The following is a 12,304-nucleotide window of genomic DNA, read 5'->3' as shown; positions in this document are numbered from 1 at the left end:
GCAAATATTTTTTGAGTGGGAATCTGAGAAGGCTCTAATATGTGTCTTCAAGGATTATTTTACTATCCAAATTTTTGCAAAACAATTGTATTCATATATTACTTGGGTAATTTTTAAATTAAATAAATCTTTTAAAAATGCTATTCACTGCATTTTCTGGCTGCACAAATCATTTTGCTTTGCTTTAACAGGGCCTTGTGTGTGCCAGGCACTCACCCAGGTGCAGGACTCAAAGGTGGCGTGAATGGTTAAGCATTTGACCACCAGCCAAAAGGCTGGCAGTTCGAACCCATCCACCCTCTGATTCCGAAAGGTTACAGCCTTGAAAACCCTATGGAGAAGTTGTACCCTGTACTCATGGGGTTGCCATGAGCTGGAATTGACTTGACAGCAGCTAACAACGCTAAAAAAATCTCAGCATTCAAATAACTAATTTTAATGCAAAACTTTTAAAGATGAAAATTAAGTTCAAAACTCCATAATGAACAGAACACCAACATTTTAAATAAAGATAGATGTTAACTTTGCACTTGTACAATCTCGCCTTACCCTCTGCACACTCACTAATCCCAGCCCTAGTTCCAATAAAGGAGCTCTGGTGGCATAGTGCCTTAGGCACTTGACTGCTAACCAGAAGGCTAGCAGTTCAAACCCACCAGCCACTCCTCAGAAGGAAGATTGGGCAATCTACTTCTTTACAGATAGCACCTTAGAAACCCAAGGAGGCGTCTCTATGAGTCGGATCCAACTGAAAGGCAGTGAGTTTGGTTTGGTTTGAGTTCCAATAAAATTTTGTTTACAAAAATAGGTGATAGTCCATTGGCCATAGTTTCCTGATCTGGTTTTCTAATATTATCACATGAAAATGTTATTCTTTTTTGGAAAATAGGAGTTTTTTGGAACCTCCTTAAATATTGAGCTCCAGATGAGGGCCCCACTTGCTTCACCCTAGTTGGGGATGTCTCAGTGTCAGGGGGAGCTACTGTAATTTAGTAACTAGGCCGGATGTCAGGATGCTAAATGTCCTGCAATGCTCAAGAAGTCATGCCCCAAATGCCTATAGCACCCCTATTGTTAGCAATGTGTATGTACACTGATATTTGTAAATGAACAATTAGTTAAACAACATTGGTTTCACTGGTCACCTCTGCCAAAATCAATAATAGCCAAAGTGTCAGAAGCCTGGGGGCATCAACAAGGCTTTTGATTCCCAACCAAGTGTTTCTGGAAGCCGAATCTGTCCTCATTCACAGCTACAGAGTCTTGGTGCCTGGAGGACATGCACCTTGTTGATTGTGGGTTTAAGGCAGCAAATCACACAGTTGGAGATAATGCAGTTGGAAATGACACTGATGGTTAGATTTCTGCTCTACCATTCTACAAAAGTCACTGAAAGGCTCCTTGGAGCCAGGAAGGCATAGGACTCAACTCGGGACGTGTGTGTGTGTAGTGGTCTGGGAATAGAAGGCCAGGGTGGCTTCCAGGATAGCAAGTGGGGTGCTTTGGGGAGATGTGTCTGGCAGAGCAGGCAGGGAGCTGATTGGAGGCATACTCTCAAGACTCAGCGTCCCGGCCATGGGGGCCTGAAGTGGCCCCAGGGTCAGGAAGAGAAAAGATGTGAGCAATTTTGGCACATGAAAAGACTGCAGACCTCACTAGTCATTAAACCTGTTGCTATCAATTTGATTCCGGCTCAGGGCAATCTGAAGTGTTACAGAGCAGGACTACTCCACAGGTTTGGTTTGGTTTGTTTTTGAGGGGAAAACTAAATATTTTATTTTATTGTGGTTTGAGTGGATGTTTACAGAGCAAATTGCTTCGCATTCAACAATTTATATACATTTCCTTTCATAACGTTAATTCCAATTCCCTCAATGTAATGGTGCCCTTTCTAATTCCTCCCTGGACTCCCCTCACTTCTTTCCTGCCCCTTCCTGCCTTAGGATCTTTGTTTTGGGGAAAATGCTGCCCTTTTGGTCTTATATGATTGATTATTCTAAGTACGTTCCTCACATATGTCATTGTTCACTTTATAGGCCTGACTGCTGTTTGACTGAAAGGTGATTGTTGGGTGGGTTCAGTTCCAGGTTTACAGGGTGTCTTAGGGCCACAGTCTTGGGGGTTCTACCAGTGTCTGTCAGACCAGTAAGTCTGACCTTTTTTATGACTTTGCATCTTGTTCTACGTTTTTCTCCCCCTCTACCCAGGACCTTCTGTAGTCCTGGTCAGAGCTGTCGCTAGTGGTAGCCAGGCACCATCTAGTTCTTCTGGTCTCAGGGTAGTAGAGGCTGAGGTTCACATGGTTCATTAGTCCTTTGGACTAATGGTTTCCTTGAGTCTTTGATTTTCTTCACTCTTCTTTCCTCTGCATGGGGAGAGACCAATAGTTGCACCTTAGATGGCCACTCACTAGCCTTTAAGATCCCAGTCACTCCCCACCACAGTAGTGTGTAGAACATTGTCTTTGTGGACTATGTTATGTCAGTTGACTTAGTTGTCCCCCAAGACAGTGGTCCTGGTCCTAAGCCCCCACCCCAGTGACTCATTCCCTCAAGGTGTTTGTTTATGGCTAACTTTCCCCTTGCTTGCTCTATTACATACATGAATATATTTAGAACACATATAAATATGTATGTAGAAATGCCCTTTGCCAAACCTATATATGGTCATGGTGTAGTTCTGTTATGGGTAGGAGTACCCATACATGCTCAGCTTGCGTGTCTGCCCCTGAATCCACTCGTGGATTATTGTTTGCTGTCACTAATAATGCAGGACTATTATGTATTTACCTTTGTTACCTGCAACTTTTGCACACCTCTCAGCGTCTGCCTTTGCCTTAGTGACACTGTGCTGATCTCCCCTTCATTGTACATCACCTTTCCCTTTACCCAAATTAATCCATGTGTCTGTTATCCAGTTAATGATTGTCCCTCCTCTCCCCTCCCATCCCTGGTAAGCATCAAAGAATGTTTCCTTCTGTGTGTAAACCCTTCCTTTGTTGGCCATCTGAATGTCTTCTCTGGTGAAGTGTCTGTTTGTGTCTTCTGCCTATTTTTTAATTGGACTGTTTGTCTGTTTTGTTGTGGTGGTGGTGAAGCTTTCTATAAATTTTAGAAATTAGTCCCATTGCCAAACATTTTTTCCTAGTCTGTGTTGTTGTTATTGCTAGGTGTCGTTGAGTTGTCTCCAGCTCATAGCGACCCTTGCACAGCAGAACAAAACACTGCCCAGTCTTGTGCCAGCTTCATGATCCTTGCTACACCTGAGCCCATCGTTGCAGCCACTATGTCTATCCATTTTGTTGAAGGCATTCCCCTTCTTTGTTGACCCTCCACCTTACCAAGCATGACATCCTTCTCCAGGGAATGGTTCCTTCTGACAACATGAGCAAAGTAGGTGAGACGAAGTCTGGCCATTCTTGCTTCCAAGGAGCATTCTGGCTATACTTCTTCCAGGACAGATTTGTTAGTCCTTTTAGCAGACCATGGTACTCTTAACATTCTCCTCCAACACCAACTCAAAAGCATTAACTCTTCTTCGGTCTTCCTTATTCATTGTCCAGCTCTCACATGCATGAAAGGTGATTGAAAATACCATGGCTTGGGTTAGGCTCACCTTAGTCTTCAAGGAGACATCTTTGCTCTTCAGCACTTGAAAGAGGTCTTTTGTAGCAGATTTGCCCAATGCGATACATTCTCTGATGTCTTGACTGCTGCTTCCATTGGTGTTGATTGTAGAACCAAGTAATATGAAATCCTTGACAACTTCAATCTTATCTCCATCCACTGTAAATCTGTTTATTGGACCAGTTGTGAGGAATTTTGTTTTCTTTATATTGAGGTGTAATCCATACTGCGGACTGTAGTCTTTAATTTTAATCAGTAAGTGCTTCAAGTCATCTTCACTTTCAGCAAGCAAAGTTGTTTCATCTGTGTATTGCAGGTTGTTAATGACTCTTCCTCCAATCCTGGTGCCACATTCTTCTTCATATAATCCAGCTTCTCGGATCATTTGCTCAGCATACAAATTGAATAAATATGGTGAAAGGATACAACCTTGATGCACTCCCTTCTTGATTTTGAACCATGCAGTATCCCCTTGTTCTGTTTGAATGACAGCCTCCTGATCTATGTACAAGTTCCTCATGAGTGTTCTGGAATTCCCATTCTTCTCTATGTTATCCACAATTTGTTATGATCCACACAATCAAATGTTTTTGCATAGTCAATAAAACATAAGTAAACATCTTTCTGGTATTCTTTGCTTTCAGCTAAGATCCATCTGACATCAGCAATGATATCCCTCGTTCCACATCCTCTTCTGAATCCAGCTTGGATTTCTGGAAGTTCTCTGTCAATATACTGCTGCAGCCATTTTTGAATTATCTTCAGTAAGATTTTACTTGCATGTGCTATTAATGATACTGTTCGATAATTTCCACATTCTGTGGGATCACCTTTCTTTGGAATGGGTACAAATATGGATCTCTTCCAGTCAGTTGGCCAGGTAGCTGTCTTCCAAATCTCTTGGCATAACCAAGTGAGTGCCTCCATCCATTTGTTGAAACATCTCAGTGGATATTCTGTCAATTCCTGGAGCTTTGTTCTTCACCAATTCCTTCAGTGCACCTTTGATTTCTTCCTTCAATACCATTGGTTCTTGATCATATGCCACCTCCTGAAATGGATGAAGATCGACCAGTTCTTTTTAGTACAGTGACTCTGTGTATTCCTGCCATTTTCTTTAGAAGTTTTCTGCATCGTTCAATATTTTGCCCATAGAATCTCTCAATATTGCAACTCAAAGCTTAAATTTTTTCTTCAGTTCTTTCAGCTTGAGAAATGCCTAGTGTGTTCTTCCCTTTTGGTTTTCTAACTCCAGGTCTTTGCAGATTTCATTATAGTAATTGGCTTTGTCTTCTTGAGCTGCTCTTTGAAATCTTCTGTTCAACTCTTTTATCTTGTCATGTCTTTCATTTGCTTTAGCTACTCTCTGCTCAAGAGCAAGTTTCAGAGTCTCTTCTGACATTCATTTTGTTTTTTTCTTCCTTTATCATCTTTTTAATGACCTCTTGGTTTCTTCATGGATAATGTTCTTGATGTCATTCCACAGTTCCTCTGGTTTTCAGCCATTGGTGTTCAATGCATCAAATCTATTCTTTAAATGGGCTCTAAATTCAGGAGTGATATTATCAAGGTCATATTTTGGCTCTTGTGGACTTGTTTTAATTGTCTTCAACTTCAACTTGAATGTGCATATGAGCAGATGATGATGGCCTGTTCCACAATCAGCTCCTGGCCTTATTTTGGCTGAAGATACTGAACTTCTCCATCACTCTTGCCACAGATGTAGTCAATCTGATTCCTGTATTCCATCTGGTGAAGTCCATGTGTATAGATAGTCATTGCTTATGTTGTTGAAAAAAGGTATTTGCAATGAACAAGTCGTTGATCTTGCAAAATTCTATCATGCAATCTCCAGAGTTATTTCTATCACCAAGGCCGTATTTTCCAACTACCAGTAACTCTTCTTTGTTTCCAACTTTTGCATTCCAGTCACCAGTAATAACCAACACATCTTGATTGCATATTTGGTCAATTTCAAACTGCAGAAGTTGGTAGAAATCTTCAATTTCCTCATCTTTGGCTTTGGTGGTTGGTGCATAGATTTGACTAATAGTAGTACTAACTGGTCTTCCTTGTAGGTGTATGAATATTATGCTATCACTGACAGCATTGTACTTCAGGACAGATCTTGAAACAGTCTTTGTGATGATGAATGCCACACCGTTCCTTTTCAATTTGTCATTCCTGGCACAGTAGATCATATGGTTGTCTGATTCAAAATGGCCAAAAGTAGTCCATTTCAGCTCACTAATGCCTAGGATATCGATCTTTATGTGTTCCATTTCATTTTTGACAACTTCCAACTTTCCTAGATTCATACTTCGTACATTCCACGTTCTGGTTATTAATTGATGTTTGCATCTGTTTCTGCTCATTTTGAGTTGTGCCACATCAGCCAATACAGGTCCTGAAAGCTTTACTCTACCCATATCATTAAGGTTGTCTCTACTCTGAGGAGTTAGCTCTTCCCCAGTCAAATGTTGACCTGATGGGCTTATCTTCCAGCACTATGTTGGACAATGTTTCAGGGCTGTTCATAAAAGTTTTCCGGTACCATATCAGACAGTGTTTCACTGCTATTCATAAGGTTTTCACTGGCCAATTGTTTGAGAAATGGATGGCCTCTTCCTTTTTCTGAGTCTGTCTTAGCCCAGAAGCTCCACTGAAGCCTGTCCACCGTGGGTAAACCTGCTGGCATTTTGCAACAATGGTGGCATAGCCTCCAGCCTCACAGCAACACATAAGCCACCACAGGACAACAAACTGACAGACAAGTTCATCTTCCTTAGTTGTTCTTAACCCCTCTGCACCCACCTACCCCTGGCAACAGCCTTAAAATAGAGCCATCCCCAAGTGAAAGCAGCCCAAGCCCTGTGCCCACTTCCCTCGGGCCCCAGCCTTAGAATACAGCCACCTCCAAGCCCTGGGCCCACCTACTTCAGGCCCCAGCCTTAATAAAGAGCTGCCCCCAAGTGAAAAGCAGCCTCCAAGCCCCAGACCTGCCTACCCCAGCCCCTGGCCTTAATATACAGCCCAAATGAAAAGCAGCCTCCAAGCCTCCTAGTCTGTAGATACTCTTATTACTCTTTTGAAGATGTCTTTTGATACACATAAGTGTTTAATTTTTAGGAGGTCCCAGTTGTCTAATTTATCTTCTGCTCTTTGTGCATTTTTGGTTTTATCAGATAAACTGTTTATGCCATAAATTAGGGCCCCTAAATTTGTCCCTATTTTTTTAATAATCTTTATAGATTTTAGTTTTACATTTAAGTCTTTGATCCATCTTGAGTTGGTTTTTCTGTAAGGTGTGAGGTATGGATGTTGTTTCATTTTTCTGCAAATGGATATCCAGTTTGCCAGCACCTTAGTTAAAGAGACTGTCTCTTCTTCTTCAATAGTGCTTTGCTTATCTGGGATCTCTTTCCTTTCCATCTAAAGTTTGTGATTGATTTTTCCATCTCTTTAAAGAATGTTAATGGAATCTGGATTAAGATTGTATTGTATCTATAAATCACTTTGAGTAGTATTGACATTTACACAATGCTAAGTTTTTCTATCCATGAGCATGATATATTCTTCCATTTATGTAGGTCTCTTTTGGTTTCTTGAAATAGTGTTTTTCTTGCAGTAGTGCTTTGTAGTTTTCTTTGTTTAAGTCTTTTGTACCTCTGGTTGGGTTTATTCCTAAGTATTTTTGGTAGCTATAATAAATGGTATTGTATGGGGTTCATTAAGCTTCTTGGATGGATATTAGGAAGGTTTCTTTCATATTAGGAAAGTTTTCTGGTAGCAAATCTTCAACAATTATCTCAGTGGTTTTTTCTTGTTTTGTTTTGTTTTTGTTTTTTTGGCCTCCTCCTGTTCTGGAATTCTGATCACACATAAATTTTTCTTCTTGATAGTGTCCCACATAATTCTTAGGCTTCCTTTTTTTTTCTCTCTCTCTTTCTTTCTGGTTTTTCCTCATACAAATTGTGTCACATGATTTGTCCTCTAATTCACTGATACGGTCTCCTGTGGATTCAATTCTGCTCCTTTGTGCTTCCAAATGTGTTATCTGTCTCTGAAATTTTAGTGTTAATCTCCCAAATTTCTAATTGCTGTCTTTGTATGGTTTCTAACTGTCTACTTATTCTGTCCTTTTTCTCTTGTATTATTTTCCTGAATTCTTCTTGGGTATTGTTTATATTTTCCTTGATGTTGTTTTTTGTTTCCTTGATCTGCTTGAAGACCCTATAGGTAAGCTTTTTGAATCAGGTAATTCAGTATCATTTCTTCCTACCTCCTTAGAGAGGTTTCCAGGTTCTTTATTTTGGTCACTTGCTTGAGTCATCTTGTTCTGTTTCTTTGTTTGATTTGAAGTTGTCTGTTCTCTCCAAGACATGTTGATGTTATTGTATTTATTTCATTATGTGCTGGTTTGTTTTGCCCTGATTTTTTTTTTTTTTTTTTTTGATATGTCTGGATGGGTGGGGTGGTTATGCTACTTCGATCACTAGTTTGGCAGCACTGAGGCACTCCCCACCTATCTCCAGGTAGGTAACAGGTGAGAGTGTGGGTGCAGGTCTCTGTTTCCTGGTCATCTAGAGCAGCTGCAGGTGGGAAGAGCAGGTACTGTCCCTATTGTTGATCCAGTGATGCAGTGGGTGGTGGCATTCACCCATTGGGTGGGGTGGTAATTGGTAGGTGTGGTGATTGTAGCTGACTTGCTTCACTCTGGATGTGTTTACACTGTGTCTGCTTCTCATCCATCCATGCTGCCTTTTATGCTCCAAAATACCCATGCTGTGCTAGGTTCTGCTCTGTCTCTTCCCTCAATTGCTGTTTTTGTTTTGTTTCTTTTTGCAGTAGGTGTTTAATCTAATCCTTTATCCTTTCAATTAGAGGCTCAGAGTTCCACGGTTATCATATGTATCTGTTTCGCTTGGTTTCTTGCATCTTTTTGTAGAGGAATTGGGCAGAGTGTGTCAGCAGGACACTCTGCCTCTCTCCATGGGGTTTTCTTGGCTGTGATTTTGCAACAGTCTTTAAAGAAGCAGGTCACCAGGCCTTTTTCTGCAGCACCACTGGGTGGGTTCAAAAGCACAAGACTTTAGATTATACTAAAAAAAAAAAAGAAAAAAGAAAAAGAAACCTCACTGCCATTAAGTCGGATCAGACTCATAGCGACCCCTCCTTGGGTTTCTGAGGTGGTATCACCACGGAATAGATGGCCCAACCTTCCTTCCAAGGAGTGGCTGGTGGGGTTGAACTGCCAGCCTTCTGGTTAGCAGTCACATGCCTTAGGCACTAGGCTACCAGAGCTTCCTTAGATTAGATAGTTGAGCATAAATCATTTATACCACCTAAGGGTCTTTGTGGTTGTTTGTGTCAGGTGCCATCGAGCCAGCTCTGACTCATAGCAACCTGCACAACAGAACGAAACATTGTTCAGTCCTGTGCCAATCTCACAACCCTTGTTCTACTTGAGCTCATTGTTGCAGACATTGTGTCAATTCATCTCATGACGGGTCTTCCTTTTCTTTACTGACCCTCCACCTTACCAAGCATGACATCCTTCTCCAGGGAATGGCTCCTCTGACAACATGACCAAAGTAGGTGAGACAAAATCTGGCCATTCTTGCTTCCAAGGAGCATTCTAGCTGCACTTCCTCCAGAAAGATTTGTTCATTCTTCTGGCTGTCTGTGGTAGTTTCAGTATTCGTTACCAACACCACAATTCAAAGGCATCAGCTCTTCTTCAGTCTTCCTTATTCATTGTCCAGCTTTCACACACTCAATTGAAAATACATGGCTTGGGTTAGGTGCATCTTAGTCTTCAAAGTGACATCGTTGCTCCTTAACACTTTCAAAATATCTTTTGCAGCACATTTGCTCAGTGCAATACGACGTCTGATTTCTTGACTGCTGTTTCCGGGTGTTGGTTGTGGATTCAAGTAAAATTAAATCCCTGACAACTTCAATCTTTTCCTCATTTATCACGATGTTGTTTATTGGTCCAATTATGAGGATTTTTGTTTTCTTTATGTTGAGGTGTAATCCGTACTTAAGAATGTAGTCTTTGACTTTCATCAGTAAGTGCTTCAAGTCATCTTCACTTTCAGCAAGCATGGTTGTGTCATCTGTATATCACAGGTTGTCAATGAGTCTTCCGGCAATCCTGATGCCATGTTCTTATTCATATAGTCCAGCTTCTCAGATTATTTGCTCAGCATACAGATTGAATAAGTATTATAAGAGGATAAAACCCTGATGCACACTCCTCCTGATTTGAAGCCATGCAGTGTCCCCTTGTTCTGTTTGAATGGGCTCTTTAGGGATATGCAAATCAAAACCCTGATGAGCTACTTCTTCATACTGACTGTTGTTGGATGCTGTCAAAGTGGTTCTGACTCATTGTGACCTTATGTGCAACAGAACAAAACACTGCTCGGGCTTGCACCATCCCCACAGTCGTTGCTGTGTTGGAACTCATTGCCACAGCTGCTGCCTCAAGCCATCTCACTCAGGGTCCTCTTGTCTTTTGCTAACCCTCTGCTTTACCAAGCGAGCTGTTCTTGTCCAGGGACTTGCCCATCCTGACAACTTGTCCGAAGTACATGAGATGAAGTCTCACCATCCTCACTTCTAAGAAGCATTCTGGCTGTACTGCTTTCAAGACAGATTGGTCTGTTCTTCTGGAAGTCCGTGGTATATTCAAACTTTTTTTTGCCAACACTACAATCCAAAGGCTTCAGTTTTTCTTCAGTCTTCCTTATTCACTGTCCAGCTTTCACATGTATATGAGACTATTGACAATACCATGGTTTGGGTCATGTGCACCTTAGTCTTCAACGTGTTCTCTTTGCTTTTTAACCCTTTAAAGAAGTCTTTTGCAGCAGATTTGCCCAATGGAAGATGTTGTTTGATTTCTTAGCTGCTGCCTCCATGAGTGTTGATTATGGATCCAAGTATAATGAAATCTTTCACAACTTCAATCTTTTCTCTGTTTATCGTGATGTTAATTATTGGTGCAGTTCTGAGGATTTTTGTTTTCTTTATGTTGAAATGTAATGCATACTGAAGGCTGTAGTTTGTATTTTCATCAGTAGTGCTTCAAGTTCACTTCATTTTTAGCAAGCAAGATTGTGTCATCTTCATATCTCAGGCTGCTAATGAGTCTTTCTCCAATCCTACTGCTGTGTTCTTCTTCATATAGTCCAGCTTCTCAGATTATTTGCTCAGCATTCGGATTGAATAAGTATGGTGAAAGGATACAGCCCTGACATACACTTTCCTGATTTTAAACCTTGCATTATTCCCTTGTTCTGTTTCAACAGCTGCCTCATGGTCTACATTCGGGTTCTGCATGAGCACAACTCAGTGCTCTGGAATTCCCATTTTTTGCAATGTTATCCATAATTTGTTATGATTCACGCCGTTGAATGCATTTGTATAGTCAATAAAACACAAGTAAACATCTTTCTGGCATTCTCTGCTTTCAGCCAAGATCCCTCTGACATCAGCAATGATATCTCTCATTCCACATCCTTTTCTGAAATTGCCTTGAATTTCTGGTAGTTCCATGTTAATGTGCTACTGCAACCATCTTTTAATTATTTTCAGCATAATTTTACTTTAATTTTATATTAATGATATTGTTCAATAATTTCACGTACTGTTGGATCAACTTTCTTTGAAATGGGCACAAATATGGATCTATCTCTTCTAGTTGGTTGGCAGGTAGCTTCCAAAAATGTTGACATAGATTAGTGATACTTCCAGTATTGCATCCATCTGTTGACACATCTCAATGGGTATTACATCAGTTCCTGAAGGCTTATTTTTGACCAGTGTCTTCGGTGCAGCTTTAATTTCTTCTTGGTCGTATGCTATCTCCTGAAACAGCTGAACATCGATCGGGTGTTGTTGGTAGAGTGATTCTGTGTATTCTTTCCCTCTTCTTTTGATGCTTTCTGCATTGCTCATATTTTGCCCATAGAATCCTTCAGTATTGTAACTCGAGGCTTGATTCTTTTTCTTCAGTTCCTTTACCTTGAGAATTGCTGAGTGTCTTCTTCCTTTTTGATTTTCCAACTTCAGGTCTTTGCACATTTCGTTATAATACTATACTTTGTCTTCTTGAGCCATCCTTTGAAGTCTTCTGTTCAGCTCTTTTACTTCATCGCTTCCATTTGCTCTAGCTGCTCTCTTTTCCAGAACATGTTTCTATGTCTCCTTTGACATCTGTTTTGGTTGTTTCTTCCTTTCTTGTCATTTTAAGAACCTTTTGCTTTCTTCATGTGTGCTGTCCTTGATGTCATCACACAACTCATCTGCTCTTCAGCCACTGGTGTCCAATACATCAAATCTATTCTTGACATAGTCTCTAAATTCAGTGGGATATACTCAAGGTTATATCTTTGCTCTCATGGACTTGTTTTAATTTTCTTCAGCTTCAGCTTGAACTTGCAAAGGAAAAATTGATGGTCTGTTCCACAGTCGGTCCCTGGCCTTGTTCTGATTGATGATACTGAGCTTCTCAATCATCAGATGGAGTCGGTTTGATTCCTGTGTATTACATCGGTGAGGTCCACAAATACAGTCACCATTTATGTTGTTGCAAAAGGTATCTGGAATGAATAAGTCATTGGTTTTTCCAAAATTCTACCATGTGATCTCCAGTGTTGTTTCTGTCA

Source organism: Orycteropus afer, unplaced genomic scaffold (genome assembly GCF_000298275.1).
Source record: "Orycteropus afer afer isolate SDZICR_OR568_19922 unplaced genomic scaffold, OryAfe1.0 scaffold00018, whole genome shotgun sequence".
NCBI lineage: Eukaryota > Metazoa > Chordata > Mammalia > Tubulidentata > Orycteropodidae > Orycteropus > Orycteropus afer.
This window is presented reverse-complemented; position numbering follows the sequence as displayed.